General features: G+C 35.5%; 1 long non-coding RNA gene across 2 annotated transcripts in view; it reads right to left on the bottom strand.

Moving 5' to 3' along the window:
• The window catches only part of LOC309863504, a 111,479-nt gene that overhangs the window by 56,148 nt on the left and 39,909 nt on the right, over positions 1–15,422 (bottom strand). The window contains exon 4 of one of the 2 annotated variants that reach the window (XR_014311088.1): positions 13,981–14,264. The exons of the other annotated variant lie outside the window; for it this stretch is intronic. This is a non-coding gene — a long non-coding RNA (uncharacterized lncRNA). Of the gene's footprint in view, positions 1–13,980; positions 14,265–15,422 lie in introns of those variants that run through there. 2 annotated transcript variants of the gene reach the window in all.

Raw genomic sequence — 15,422 nt, 5'->3', positions numbered from 1 at the left:
CTTTAGTGATCAGGACGATAATAATATACAGGGCAGTGTGAGATAGGACCAAACAGTTCTCATGACATGTGGACAAGGTAAGAGGTACACGAAGTACATGACCACTGCAGGTACCTGTTTTTCTTTAAAATTTAAACATTTACTCCCTAGGTGAGAGCCTTGAGCCACAGTTAGAATCCTCCAAAACTTCAAAGGAGGCCCAGCGTTCCGGGCACTCCTCCTCTGCTTTTCAAGTAGTCTCATCCAGGGAGGCATATACCAATCAGACTTTGTCTATCCAAGCACAATGACTGCCCACAGTTTAAGTCACCCAGTTGTGGCATCTTGCTGTGGCAGCCCAAGAAGACTAAGATAGTATAATGAGATGTAGGGAGAACAATGTCAGTGCTATAGAAGCAAACTTTCTAGAAGTTTCTTGAAACTTTCTAGAAACTTCCTTGAAGTCAGAATTGACTGTTTTGAGGGAAACCCTGAGTTCATTGTCATTAGTGGTCAAGAAAAAAATATCAGAGCTCCTTGAGTTGCTTTTTGATGTGGGTAGGCATCTGGTATCAACTACATAATTGTATTAAATCATAGAGTTCTATCCCAAAGTCGGATAAAATTCTTGAATTCTGTGGACTGAATTGATAATATGGACCAGGAAATATATTTATAACACAAATGTTAATCACTATAATTGTGTGGTTTTAAAATGTAAGAAGAAAAAAGAAAAAAAAATAGTAAAAGAGACTTAGGAAAAGTGAGACTTCCAGTGTTGACGAAGGAGATGGTACTAAAAGAAAGTAAAAGTGACACTGAAATGGGGAGAGGAAAACACAAACAAAAACTATAAGATATTTGGTGAAGGAGGCAGGATTGTCTGGATTTCTTTGAGATGGCTAATTAACAACTGACCACAGTAATGGTTGAGAAAAAATTACTATTACTTTTATTTTGCTGTGTCACGCACACGCACACACACACACATGCACAGATATTTCTGTTTCATGACACCCCTTAAGGTGTGCACCACCCAGGCAACCCTTAAGGGTGGTGCAGTAAATTAAAGGACCGACTCTTGGTTTTGGCTCAGGTTGTGGTCTGAGGGTAGTGAGATCGAGCCCTGCCATTAAGATCTGTCCTCAGTGGGGAGTCTCCCTGAGATTCTCTCTCTTTCCCTCTGCCCCTCCCCACCTCTCTAAAAATAAGTAAATAAATATTTAAAGCATCCTGTAAGAAAGTGATCAAATCCCATGGATATAAGCAGATTATAAGACACTGATCCCAAATTAGAAATGGTTTTTATTTATTTGTTTATTTAAGATTTTATTCCTTTATTTGACAGAGAGAGACAGTGAGAGAGGTAACACAAGCAGGGGAGTGGGAGTGGGAGAAATAGGCTTCCCATTGAGCAGGGAGGCTGACGCAGCGCTCGATCCCAGGACCCTGGGTTCATGACCTGAGCAGAAGGCAGACGCTTCCTAACTGAGCCACGCAGGTGCTCCTAGAAATGGTTTTTAAATATTTCTAATAATCACTGAAGCAGAAGAGATTCCCTTAAATATATTTGGTCACTTTTAAACACTGACTCTATAAGTAATAGTCTTACACATGCCCAAGCAGTAATACACTTTTTCTGTGTTTTCGAAATTCACTAGAAATTTAACAAAATTTTTCTCTTCTATCAAACCTTCTTTTTTTATGGAGCTGCTCGTTGGAATCATTATCTTTATGCTGAATTAGTATTTGTCTCAGGAACACTTTTAATATAGCAAGAAAAATAGCCTAGAGAATTCTACTACCCTGTGGATTAAACAGTCCAAGAATCTTGATAAGTAAGCAAAATTCACATTCAGGCACAATTTACATATTTATTAGTCTTTGTATAAGCAGATACCTTTAAGTCTCAACTTATGTACAGGTTGCCAGTTACTTAAAATTCTTTGCAGCTGTTACGTGACAACTAAGAAATAAAATATTTGACCTTTTGTTTAGAAAGCTGTGAATAAGAATATAGCGTAACAAGACATTTTTCAGCTGAGATGTTTAACAGGCAAAATTTGGTTAAAAGGAATGTTTGGCAAAGGTTTTTACATTCTGTCTTTACATTGGCAAAGGCAGAAATGAGAGGACTGGTTTCTATAGATTCTATATGCCAAGCCTTTAGCAAGTGAATGTGAAATCTGGTATAGAAGACTATCTAGTGTACTTTTCCATTTAAGAGAGCAAAGTATTTTTTTTTTTTAATTACTACATTTGTCTGTGAGCAAAACTAACTAGGTTTTTGAAGGTTTGAGTTTTTCGTTTTTGGTCTTCTAATGATCAGATTCATCAGGACTGTTTCAATCATTATCTGCAATTTCGATTTACAATTTTACATTCCTCTGATACAGGTTTCACCTTGCTGCCATGGAAGTCTTTAAAAACAAAACAAAACACAAATTTAATTGTTTAATCGCCAATTTCAAGCAAGTCAATATCACCCATGGGAAAAACCCCACACTCTTCAACCCATTCTATAACTGTGTGTCTGTGAGAGAGAGAGAGAGAGAGAGAGAGAAAATCTGCTCATGTTTGTTTGTTCCCTCTCTCAGAAGCTGCTTTCTATTCAGGCTAGCACACTTGTTCTTACAAAGTGCCACATTGTTTCATATTACTTTTTTTTTTTGCCTCAGACACCATAATTCCTGCTTCCTAAACCCCTTCCCTTCCTTCACCATGAATAGCCTAGAATATTATATTTGCCTTTTGAATTTTATTTCAAAGGCCCATTTATTGTTTTAGTAGGTATATTGAACACCTTCCTTCTGCAAAGTAAAATTATTCAAACCAATATGTCACCCTGCTAAACTTAGTAAAGTTTTCTATCATAATACCTCTAGCATTTTATTACATTGATTTATTTTCATTGTCTAGTTTCCTCTTCAAAACCAGTGACTCTCAAAAGTTGAGGATTATATAAGAATATTCATGTTAGAATTTGAAGAATATAAATAAAAATGAGAAGGACTGCATAATGTATTGAGAAGAAAACAAAGTATAAAATAAAGATGTATACTCGCTAAAAAAAGAATATTCATGTTAGAAAGAAAAAAGAATATTCATGTTAGTAGAAGGTGATAGGCATGGGGGAGGGAACCAAACTCAGGTTTAATTTTCTTCACTAAGACATGTGTCCCTTGTGTGAAATCAATGTGAACCAAGGACAGGGTCTTTGTTTCTCTTTATAACCAGTACTCAGCAAAACGCCTAGAAATCATAAGCTACATGAAAATACTTTCTGCGCAAGTGAATATTTGCTTTCTCATGAGAAGTTTACAAAAATATCTTGAGTGTGTGCAAACATTTTATTTTTTTCCTCTTTTGTTGAAATTTGAAGTTGTGAGAGGGAAAATAATCTCTACATTAATTTGCATAAACATGGAGGAAAGGCTTGTCTGTGATTATAACTTAAATTATACATAACTTTATTTTATATATGTGCAGGTTTATATAATGTATATTCATTGACCTGGTAGATTCTGAACTCTCAAAGGGTGGAGCCATGTCTATTTTACTTATCTTCATATTTTCCAATTTTTAGCAGAACATCACATAGTTGCTCAACAAATGCTTGTGGATTAAATGAATGCATTTGTGGGTATGGGTGAGAAAATTATTTTACAAGCTGCGTATATGTTCATCAGATGTTCTAGGAATGGAGACAACATTCATCTTTGGAAACACAGCTTCCATTATTAAAGAGATGAAAGCAAGCCCACACACATGTATAAACATGCATACATACACACACACACTCAAATATGCCTTTGGAGTATGCTGAGGCAGAGCCCCTGGTCTAGGTTTTTGATCCAGAGAGAAGAGATAAATTGCTCTGCATAATAAAATAAACTGATTTCTGTTGTTTTACCATCAAGACTGTGATTTCAAGGGATTTTTGCTTATCTTTGTTTTGAAAGCCCTGAGTATAATTTTTATCATTTGATGCTTGCTCCATAAATTCCCATTATCTTGAACTAAATTTTACTGATTTGAACTGATTCAGGATCCAACAAACAGCAACATCAATCCCTTATGTATGTCTAAGTGTATATTTGCATTATCATGTAACTAAAAAACAAAAACAAAAACAAAACAAAACAAAAAAGAAATGAAGAAAACTCTTGATATACCAAACCATAAAGGCTTACCTAACAGCAGAAGTGTTACAACCAAAAGATTATTTTCATATATGGATTGAAATTGTTTGGAAAGCTGCAAAACAGTAGCCTCCTGTGAATTGCCATGGGCCAACTTTGGCTCTTAAACAGTTTATAAACATCATCACATTTTATCTTAGAAGTCAATTTTATTCCTACTTTACAGATAAGAAAATTGAGGTCCATAAAGTCTAAGAGTCTGTCACAAGAAGGCAGGTGTAGCAGTTTTCCCAATAACATATCATAGTTCCTTTCTCCTAGACTGGTAATATCTGCTGGGTTGAAAATAAAAACACAAATTTAGTGCCTGGACATTGATGAAGACCTTCTTTCTTCTGCTATTAAAAATATATATTGCCTGTAATAGAAGAGCCGACAGGATTTTTAAACCATTTATGTACATTTATTTTGTTTATGTTTGACTGAATATTTGTATTGAATTTTGAATAATGAAAGTACAATTGTGCTCTAGATGTGTTTAACATTTCTATAGGGTAATTGCTTCTTCATAAAATATGAAGATGTTTCAGAAATTCTGATCGCTATTCTTTCTCCAATTAGTCATGCCCCAACAGATGTTTGCAAAATGATAAAACTGGCTTCACAAACCTCATTAACATTAGTATTTGAGAAATTACTGCCTTTAATATATCTAAGGATAAAGCACAGCTAATTGCTATATCATACAAAATTTCTAGACACTCCAAAAATCTTACAACTTTAGGAAAATAGTGAGCAGTATGCCCAGAAAGGCAAAACTTAGTCCTTTTTTTTTTTGGTAATGTTTAATATGAAGTATATAACTTTTCTCCTCAAATAACTAAATAACTTCATTCTTAAGTACTTCTTTCTTTCCCTTTCTCTCTCACTCTCATATCTTCATACAGAATTTAATTATAAATTCTGCTTATAACTAATTTAGTTATAATAAATAGTTTATTTAGTTATAATAAATGAATATGACCTTTTACATCTTATATATTTATACACCTTAATCCTAAGGGTTACAAAATAACACTTAGCAAACAGCTTGACTGGTTAAAATTAGAGCCCTGTGTTATGTCTTAATGGTAAAGTAATTCTAATAAGAGCTTAATCACTTATTAATGTTAAGAGTTTTATTTTTCTTTTAATGAATACAACCTTGTAAGCAAGATAATGTCTGCTGAACAATTTATAATCACTGATCAGACAGTGTGCTTAATCAATAATATCATATATGACTATGTCAACTCCATCTGTTACTGACAGCAAAGAAGGAGACCAATGAAGCTTCTGGCCTGGAGTTTACACGATCATGTTTGGTAGTAACACGAACTGGAACAAGCCTCATCTTATCCCGTGTTTCGATCAGTTAACCTTATTCTACAGCCGTTTTTCTCACTGATTTAAACAGACCTAGTAGATATTCTTGTTATTTCAGTCATCTTAAATTGCATGTTAGCTTACCAAGGAAGTTTTAGGATGGCTGAAACCAAACTGAATGAGTCACAAAAGAGTCAATTTGCATCTCAGTAGGGCTACACATAGAAGTGTGAAGGGCATGCATCTCACTTATCTGTAAGTATCTTCGGTCAGACTAAATACTTTGAACCAGAACTGTTCTGGTGGCAAGTAATGAGTCAATAGCTTTTGAAACAGTATCATACAACAGAAGGCTTTTTCATGGTCTGCTCTCAAGCAATCAAATGTATCAGCAGATAGATAGCTAGAAATTTATGTCACACTCTGAATAAAGTGCAACGAATTTAAACATCTCTACATGTGTCATCTGTTTGTTTGTTTGCTGCAATTATCTAACTAAAAGAGAAGGATTTGGCCTGAATTATCCTGATGATTAAATCAGTTATATTGTTAATCCTTGTCTCTGGATACAAGTTCTTAAGTGGGGCTGTTTTGCTTCCAGGGGAAACGAGGCAACATCTGTAGAAATTTCTGGATTATCACTACTGGGGGGATGCTAGTGGCATTTAGTGGGTAGAGACCAGGAATATTGCTGTTTATTCTATAGAGAGTAGGAGAGTCTGCCCTCCTCTTCCCAACCAAGAATTATCTGGCCAAGAATCTCAACAGCTTTGAGGCTGAGATACCATGATGTAGATAGTGTGAACAGAAAGTAAAATGTTACCTTTCTGACATAGTGTCATTCATTTGAGGACAATGTTGCCAGATTTAGAAAATGAAAATAAGGGATGCCAATTAAATTTTTATTTCAAATAAATACCATTTTTTTTTTTTTTTTTTTTTTGGTGTAAATGTGTCACATGCACTATTTGGAATGCCATTACACTAAAGTAGTACTAGTTATTTACCTGAAATTAACATTTAACTGTGTATCCTGTATTTATTTATTTATTTACTTACTTTTTTTTTTTAAGATTATTTATTTAGATGTTTGACGGTGTGGGGGGGCAGGCACAAGCAGGAGGAGAGGCAGGCAGAGGTGGAGGGAGAGAGAGAAGCAGACTCTCAGCCAAGGAAGGAGCCAAATGTGGGGCTCGATCCCACGACCCTGAGATCATGACCCGAGCCAAAGGCAGGTGACTGACCCATCCAGGTGCCCTGTATCCTGTATTTAATCTTGCACCCTATCTATAGAGGAGCCAATAATTATAGATAATGGGTTTTTATGCACTAGTATAGATCTTGCCATTTTGTCTGTCAGTGTTGCATCGCACACATCTCAGCCATATATATGTCTCACTTAGACATAAGACAACCTGAGATACTGTTTTGGAGCAGAAAATAATTGGTAAGGGAAGAGAATGGCCAATTGGAATTAGCAAAATTAGGGAAAATTATTAAAATCAGCAAATTTTTTAGGACACAGGAGTGTCTTAGATATTCAGATAACTTTCAAAAATATTCAGATAACATTCATCGGAAGTGAGTGGTTCAATTGAATGATGAGGATTCATCATGAATTATGATGAATCTTCATTCTAAGAGGTTTTATGGGAGTTTGTGATATGCACACTGTTATTAAATTTATATGATCATAACAAATGACTTTACAGCAGAATAACCCCTCCTTCAGTAATTATTATATAAAAATGAGATAGATGATAAATATTAGTTGAAACCTCCAGACCACATTAGGATCCTAGAAGAGTTGTTCTCAGCACTTGTTCTATGAAACAAATATCCATACCTTCCTGGTTGATGGAGTTTTACTTGTAACTGTTAAGAGATTATTTTTCTCTATTCATGACTGAAACAGAATTCCTTGGCTTTTGGGGAGAGTTGGATCTGGATAGTTCTAAGCTATGTTCCTCTTGGAAAACTGCCTTGAAGAGATTTGGCTCAATTTCAGTGATTTGTCCCAAAGGCATTCAGTGATAGTTGATTACATGGTGTGAAGTCTGGTCCTCTTTCTTCTGCAGAACAATTTGGATGGGCCATTGCAAGCTCTAAGACCCCAGAAAATCAGCAAAATTATCCTTCACAATGGTATTGTAATCCAATACTACTTTCTACTCATTCTGACTTCCTTTCCTTCACCACAGAGCTGATCCCAAGGGACTTCTTAATAAACCTCTGGCTTGCAAATATCCATCTCAGAGTATGTTTCCCCTATGGCCAAATTAGGGGTCAGATGGGTTGTTTGTTGCCAAAGACCCTAACTAGTAAAATGTGGAAATGTGTATATTTTTGCTTTAAGTTTTTTAGAAATATGTGCCTGTTTGCATACATACACAGGTACACATATAAGCACATGTATGTTTTTGCTTGCATGTCAAAGAATGAGACACTTGTCTGTTTTTATTGTGAGCCTAGAAAAAAGGTTTGGGCAGGTCTTTGTTTGTCCTGTCTGTGTAACAGACAATGGAGAATTTTAAACTTCATTGGATTTCCCAGTAAATCAAACCATTCTTCTTGTGCATTAACCACATGCTTAAAATATCTTACCAGACACTGTGTAAAGTCCAAGCCGTGGATGACTCAAATTATAACTGGGAGGAAAAAAAATGTATATATTTTTCATCTTATTATTAGTTTTTTTTTTTTGTTTTGTTTTTTTTATTTTATTTATTTGACAGAGAGAAATCACAAGTAGGCAGAGAGGCAGGCAAAGAGAGAGCAGGAAGCAGGCTCCCTGCTGAGCAGAGAGCCCGATGTGGGACTCGATCCCAGGACCCTGAGATCATGACCTGAGCCGAAGGCAGCGGCTTAACCCACTGAGCCACCCAGGCGCCCTTATTATTAGTTTTATTTGTAATAATGCATTTATTCTGTATTATGATTAACAGGTACTTTTTCTCATTGTATTCTCATAAAACCATGTGAGCTGGCAAGTATTACCATTTTCCTTTACTGAAGAATGAACCGAGACTTGGTTACATTGATTATCTTGCCTAAGATCGCCCGCGTGAAAAGTCCCAGAACCAGGTAGCTCCAGTGCCTGGTCTTACACAGAACAAGCCACTTTAGGAATGAGTTTTCAGCCAGCCTTGGAACTTTAGACCCGAATCTGCTACAGGATTGTGGGACATTTTTGTGCAGAGAGTGATGAGGATGAGATATCTGGAGGTTTAAAGGAGAAAATAAAACAAGGAGGCTTTGAAAGACTTAATTCTATGGCCAAATGTGACATCTGCAATGTTGTAGTGTTGGCAGCACCTGACATACAGTAGCTCAGTACATAAATCAAGACAGAAAACTTGAAGCACAGAATCTGCCATAACTAGAGATTATCTGTGGGTCCAGTTGCCTAATGGGCCTCAACAACTATTTGTAGAAATTATTAATGAATAAATCTATAGAGGATGTACAGATTCAGCCTGATCTGGCCATCTAGTAAAGTCATAAATGTTTCAGTTTTTGGAAGAATCAGTCTTAATATATGTGAGGTATTTCCTTGGCATTGATGATGTGAGTCTATTGGTAATGGTCTTCGCTTGAGTCTCAAATGCACAGGGAGTATGCTGCTAAGCTGGGTGTAAGGAAGAGATGTTAGAAATAGATTTATATTATTGGGATATCGTTGGGGAGGACACTCAGTGCTCACGTATCCAACATCCTGCCTGAGAATAGACCCTCTAAGTGCTACAATAGAGCACTTTCTATACACATGGATTTGTCTTGCCATCACCTCCATGCCTTCATCAAAATAAATCTAAGTATTAACAAACTCACTGACCTGTTCTTTTGATTTACTTTGATTCAACCATAAGATTCTTGAAGGCAACTATAAATCTTGAAGATAATATTTAAGTATGCTATCCCTTTCATATGTTAGTCAATTAGTAAATCTCATTAAGAAGGCCTACAGGCACTGAACTTGGTATTGAATAATTGGAAAAATTCAGATAGTAGAGGCTACTGGAATAGGTATTCATGATGGCCAAATGCACAAGTAGGTTTGACCTATACTAAAAATGGCATAGGAAATTATCAGATAGAAATCATGCAGATGGGAAAGATTTGAGGGAGACAAAATTTAATTAGGGAAATGGAGACCATATTATAGAGGATTTTGATTGTCAGAGAGAGGGTTCAACATAGTTGGCCAAGAGACCCAAAATAGTTATTGGACAGAGAAGAGACCATATTAATTAGAAAACATGTGACCATGCAAGGGAGTTTAAGAAAAAAAAATCATTTGTTTTTGTTGTTGTTGTTGTTGTTTTAAGATAGATTTACTTGTTTGTTTATTTATTTATTTAATTTATTTATTTTACAGACCGAGAAAGAGGTACAGCAAGAGAAGGAACACATGCAGGGGGAGTGGGAGAGGGAGAAGCAGGCTTCCCACTGATCAGAGAGCCTGATGTGGGGCTTGATCCCAGGGTCCTGGGATCATGACCTGAGCCAAAGGCAGGTGGTTAACCGACTGAGCCACCCAAGTACCCCCATCATTGGTTTTTAAGTAAAATCAGAAAAGAGACAAGAAATAACAGCATAGAACATGTAAATACTATGGAAGTCATTGTTATTTCTGAGGACTGCATTTTATAACATTGAAAAAGCACAATTTTTTTTCTGTTCTTTAGCATTAAATTCTAAATTTTTCTTCACCCTTTTGGAAAACTACAATTCAGTTCAATGAGATTGATTACAATTTTGCAAAGTGTATAAAATCTGCAAAAATATAGAATATACCTCTGACTAATACATCTTCAAAGATAAATCAGAAGAAAGACATGAGACATAGTTATTTAAGGTCCTGAAATGGTTCCAAGGTCCTTAGATTGTCAAATATGAAGCTACCCAATATTTTCTGATTTATGCTCAATTTTTCAAAAAATGTATTTTTGCCTCATGGTTAAGAAAACAAAAACTATGTATTTACAGTGATGTCCATTACAATGAGGCTTCAATGATGTGAGATCAAAGTCCCCTTTCATTTTTAGCAGAAAAAAGGCAGATCTGAGATAAGGAGTTCATCTAGTTTATGTTTCGAGGCAATCATATAACTGTTAATTTTGGTTAGTGTAATATTTTGTTGACAATTAAGTCTTAACAATTTATACCATATCCATATAATTTAAAATTTTTCTCTCCAAATGGGTACTCCTGCTTATCTGATGTTTCTTCTCAACACACAGGTATCTATAGCTATTAATCAAAACACCTCTCTCTCCGATTCAAGTACTAACCAGGCTTGACCCTTCTTAATCCTTTGAGATCAGATGAAATTGAGCATATTTAGAGGGGTATGGCCTTAAATGATGAGCGTTGAGTAGTAAATGGATCCATTGAATTACTATATTGTACATCTGAAACTAATATAATACCATATATTAACTACACTGGAAATAAAAAAAAATTCTCTCATGACTTACACTGTGCTCTTTGCTCAATATACCCTATGCAATTCTATGCATAGATGACATGGTGGTGAATTATCTGAGTATAATCTTAAATCTCCGAAGTTTTCTCTTGAGACAAATCATTGAAGAATGCCCTACACATCCTCTATCCTTTATCACCCTGTCCACATTTAAGTCATTTCAGTACCATTATCAAATATTACCTGACTCAAGACACACTTCTTACATCACTTTCTTCAGAATAAATTTCTCATTTATATTTACCTCACTCCTATAGCTCTTTGTCTGAATATTTGTTGTACTATTTATATAAACCTGCTTTATATTATTAGCAATTTATAAATAATTACTTCATCTATTACCTTATGAGTCCCTGTGATATTAGAGAAGTGGTGATAGCAGATTGATTTTTAATTTATCACAGTGTCTTAGACATCCAACTTGAACATACAAAGCTATCAATAAATCTTTACTGAATTAAATAAAATGTCTTAAAGTCAATTCTAATAATTCTGTTTTGAGAAAAAATATTGATTTTGACAAAAATCCTGTCATAGATATGATTTCAAGAAAAATTATATATGGTGGACAGCAACAGATCCAAATATAATTTCTGTCACTTGATTTGTAACCTTGGCAAAGTTACTTTAGGGACGCAAAACACTGACACTGGATCCGGCTTATTTTTGTTATTTTCCATTTGTTAATATGTGATGTTTAGAAATGACCACCTGTATATATTAGTTTTGCTATTGAAAAAATTAGAAAAAACACAATATCTATTTTTCCTTTCTTCATAGATCAACATGAATACCAGAATGAGTGTAACCACAGTACTCTTATATTTGAAGTTATTGTTAGTACTGTTTCTATTTCATGATCTACTGTGTTAGATTAATACTCCTTGCCTTATCCAAGGAGTATTAACATAATAATTAATATAACAATGATCTCTGAGTGTTTTATAATATGTAAATCATGCTTATGTATATTATCTCAATCCTCATAGTAAACTTGAAAAGTTGACTTTATTTACATACTTAAAAAGCTGGTTATAAATTTTTTTTCTGAAATCTTGTCTGTGTGTATGTGTGTGTGTGTATATGTGTGATTTGTGTTTCCTTCCTTTTGCCATAAAAAATGTATATGGTAACTTCTTTTAATTTTAGTTGTTTTTTTTTTAATCCTTAAACATGATACAAATAGTATAGAAACATAACATATAAATAGAAAATATTTATCACATAATTCCTACTTCACACAAAAAAATAAATAGAATGAGTTAGCATCTCAACATAATAGTGAATGGTCATATTTTAGATATTATTATTAAGAAACAACTACTGGACATCTCTTGTGTTTGAGTAACTAGACGTTCTCATATGTATAAAATAACACCTCAATACTGCTCGTGAATATCATCAGAAAACTGCACATTTGCATAAACATATCTTACTAAAAATGTTAGTGTTAATTTTGCTCAAAACTGAAGAATAATTCTAAACCTTTAGGCTTATTCCATATGACATGACATAAACTCAGTAGGGACTCTTCTATTTTCCCATATGACACTGTTAATGGTCTTTGACAAAAGTTTTCAAACACAGTCCAAATGATATTCTTTATTTAGCAAAACTGATCACTCATTGCGTAAAACCCTTAATTTCTGAAATATTTAATGCTTTTTTTTTTCCAACTGGCAAATCAACTTTTAAAATTCTCTTTCTCTGGCTTCTAGGTTCCTTACAAATATCAATCTTATCTTCTATGTTATTGTTCTGGTCTTTCTCATATGGTCATCCCCAACCTAGAAATATTCATTCCAAATGGCCCTGTCTCCAAAACCTTCTTTCTTTCATTTTGTCTGACTCTATTTTGAATCTATTCCTATAGTTGAATTTGTATTCTTTGCATATGTGTTATCAACTTTTATAATCCAAAAAGACTCTCTTAAAGTTTAGGTTTGTAATTTCAACTATTAGGTATTACCTCAAATTTGCCCCAATGGAATATTTATCTAAATACATCAAAAAATATATTACTTCTGCTTCAAAAAGGCTACTGCCTTTTCAATCCTGATTTCTGTTAATTATACGAACATTACCCTACATATCTTCAATAACATTTCTAATAAATCCTTGACATCAACATCTAATGTTCCCCCGTGATAGGAACTGATCTAATTATGTAGATTCTGTCTCCATACTGTATCATGCATTTATTCACTCTTCCATGAATTTTTCTCATCCATTCATCATCCATTAATATTTATTATTCCTTTTTTTCCCATTTAAATAAATCTCATTTACTATATTATGAGACAGAATTACAACAGGTTTCTATACCTCTTTTTGATTGTTATTTGGAACCATCTTAAACCCAATAAACAAATAAATAAATGTTATTAAATAATGATGTTTTTAAACTAACAATAGAAAATAATAACAATCTATAGCATAAAACATATTTCATACCACTTTCAGCAATATCTAATTGATACTGGTCACTTAGGCAGCATGACCAGGACCTAGCAGGCCACCCAGTCCAATATCAACTGTCAGGAGCCTATCTAAGGGCTCAGTGTTGGAACATGATACCAAAGAGAACACTGACGCCAGCAAGCCCAATTGCATCCCCCAGCAGTCACCACTTGTGCCCCCAGCCATCAACATTCCCAGCTTGATCCTCTCATCACCTCATTTTCATGTGCCATGCTGCCTCTAGTCCATCTGTGTTATAATTGTGGCCATAGCACCATCTTAGCTACAGCCCCATCATGTCCTTGGCCCCAGTGGCTCTCATGGTCTGACTGCCCCCTGGCTCAGCTATCACTTCCATGCTGCTTACCATACACTCACCCAAGATCATTGTGGTGCACATGACTCCACTGGCCCCTTACCATGGCACCTTGTCCTCCCCTATGATTGTGCCAACAGCCTTTTTCCCTGCTTCACCTTTGTCACTGGTCCCAGCCCCAGGTGCAAAGCCCACTGTCCAACGCTGCCTCCCATGGAAGGCGCACAGAGAAGAGCCTCATGCCTGAGGAGGAGTTCGTGCACAAAGACAAGGCTGGTGTTCTTCAAAATCCAGGTGCCTACATGCAGGATAAGACAGAATGGAAACTGAAAGGGCAGGCTCTACTCTTCAGCCTCCTGCTCACAGATCAGTTCTCTAGCATCACGGAGAAGATTTCTGAAGCTGCAGGCATGCTTGCAGAGAAGGAGAAGCTGTCTTATGAAGGCATCTTCACAAAGGATAGCAACTTGGTGGCTTACTTCAACATGGCCAATGGTGCAGTCATCTGCTGACCCTCGAGGAGAGGGGTAAGCAAAAGAAGTAGGTGAGAGAAAGCTGCTGTCGTGTCCCAGTTGTTTTGATTCTCTTGTCCCCATGCTCTGCCCCAGACCCAGGAGACCCTGCCTCCAAATTTATTTCCCTCTTACTAAGTTTGGAAATTCAAATTGTCCCACACAGTTTCCTCCCCAGTCCCTCCTTTCATTGATAAGAAAGCAGGCTTTCTAAGGACTCTGCTTCCCAGTAGTGTCAAGAATGCCTTTGCATTAGGATCTTGATTTGAGGGGATTCATTTCTTGGCAGCCCATTAGGAAATGTGAGCCCAGGAGTATCTTGCAGGATTGCGTCATAGTGCCAAGTGGCAGATGGTTGATGAAATATGATTATTATGGTCACTGAGCATTTTGTATCTTGCCATGAGATGTCTAATAAACCTCTTGAACCCTTCTTGTATAAACAAAATAAAACATGTCATTCTCTAATTGACAAACTTAATGATTTCCTGTTACTTTTCAGCTTAACATAAAAGTCTTACATTGGCAACTCATGGTCTGTAACACTGAGTTAATTTATCTGACCAAATTTGTTTCCTAGCTCACTTGTATATATAATCTATGTTCCTACAAAAGTAGATCATTCACTGTTCCCTGAACAACTCTTGTGAGTCTGTGGTCCTAACAGTGCTCTCTCTATTTTTTTTATTTTTTATAAACATATATTTTTATCCCCAGGGGTACCAGATGAATGGATCAAGAAGATGTGGTATATATACACAACAGTGCTCTCTCTAATTCATCGCCACCACCCATCTGCGTCTGTCAAAGCTTATCTCAAATGCCATCCTCTTCAAAGATTGCTTTTGGACTTCCGTTAACACTACCTCTCTTCCTAGATAGTCCTATAAATCCTTATTTTTATATTTCTCTCTGAATTCATTATAATCAAGGATTTCAAACTGAAATTTCAGGAGCTGAATGTTCCCTCAGAGGTGCTCCAGGCATGTGACTTGCTTCTTTAACTTAGCATAATGTTTCAAAGTTCATCCATGTTGTAGTTGTAGTTAATTCGTTCCATTTTATTGCAAAATAATATGCTATTTGGGGAATATATACCTTATTTTCTATTTATCAGTTAATAGACATTTGGGTTCTTCCCATTTTTGACGGTTAATTTT

This window comes from Mustela nivalis (assembly GCF_964662115.1).
Source record: "Mustela nivalis genome assembly, chromosome: 4".
Classification (NCBI taxonomy): Eukaryota; Metazoa; Chordata; class Mammalia; order Carnivora; family Mustelidae; genus Mustela; species Mustela nivalis.
This window is presented reverse-complemented; position numbering and strand designations above follow the sequence as displayed.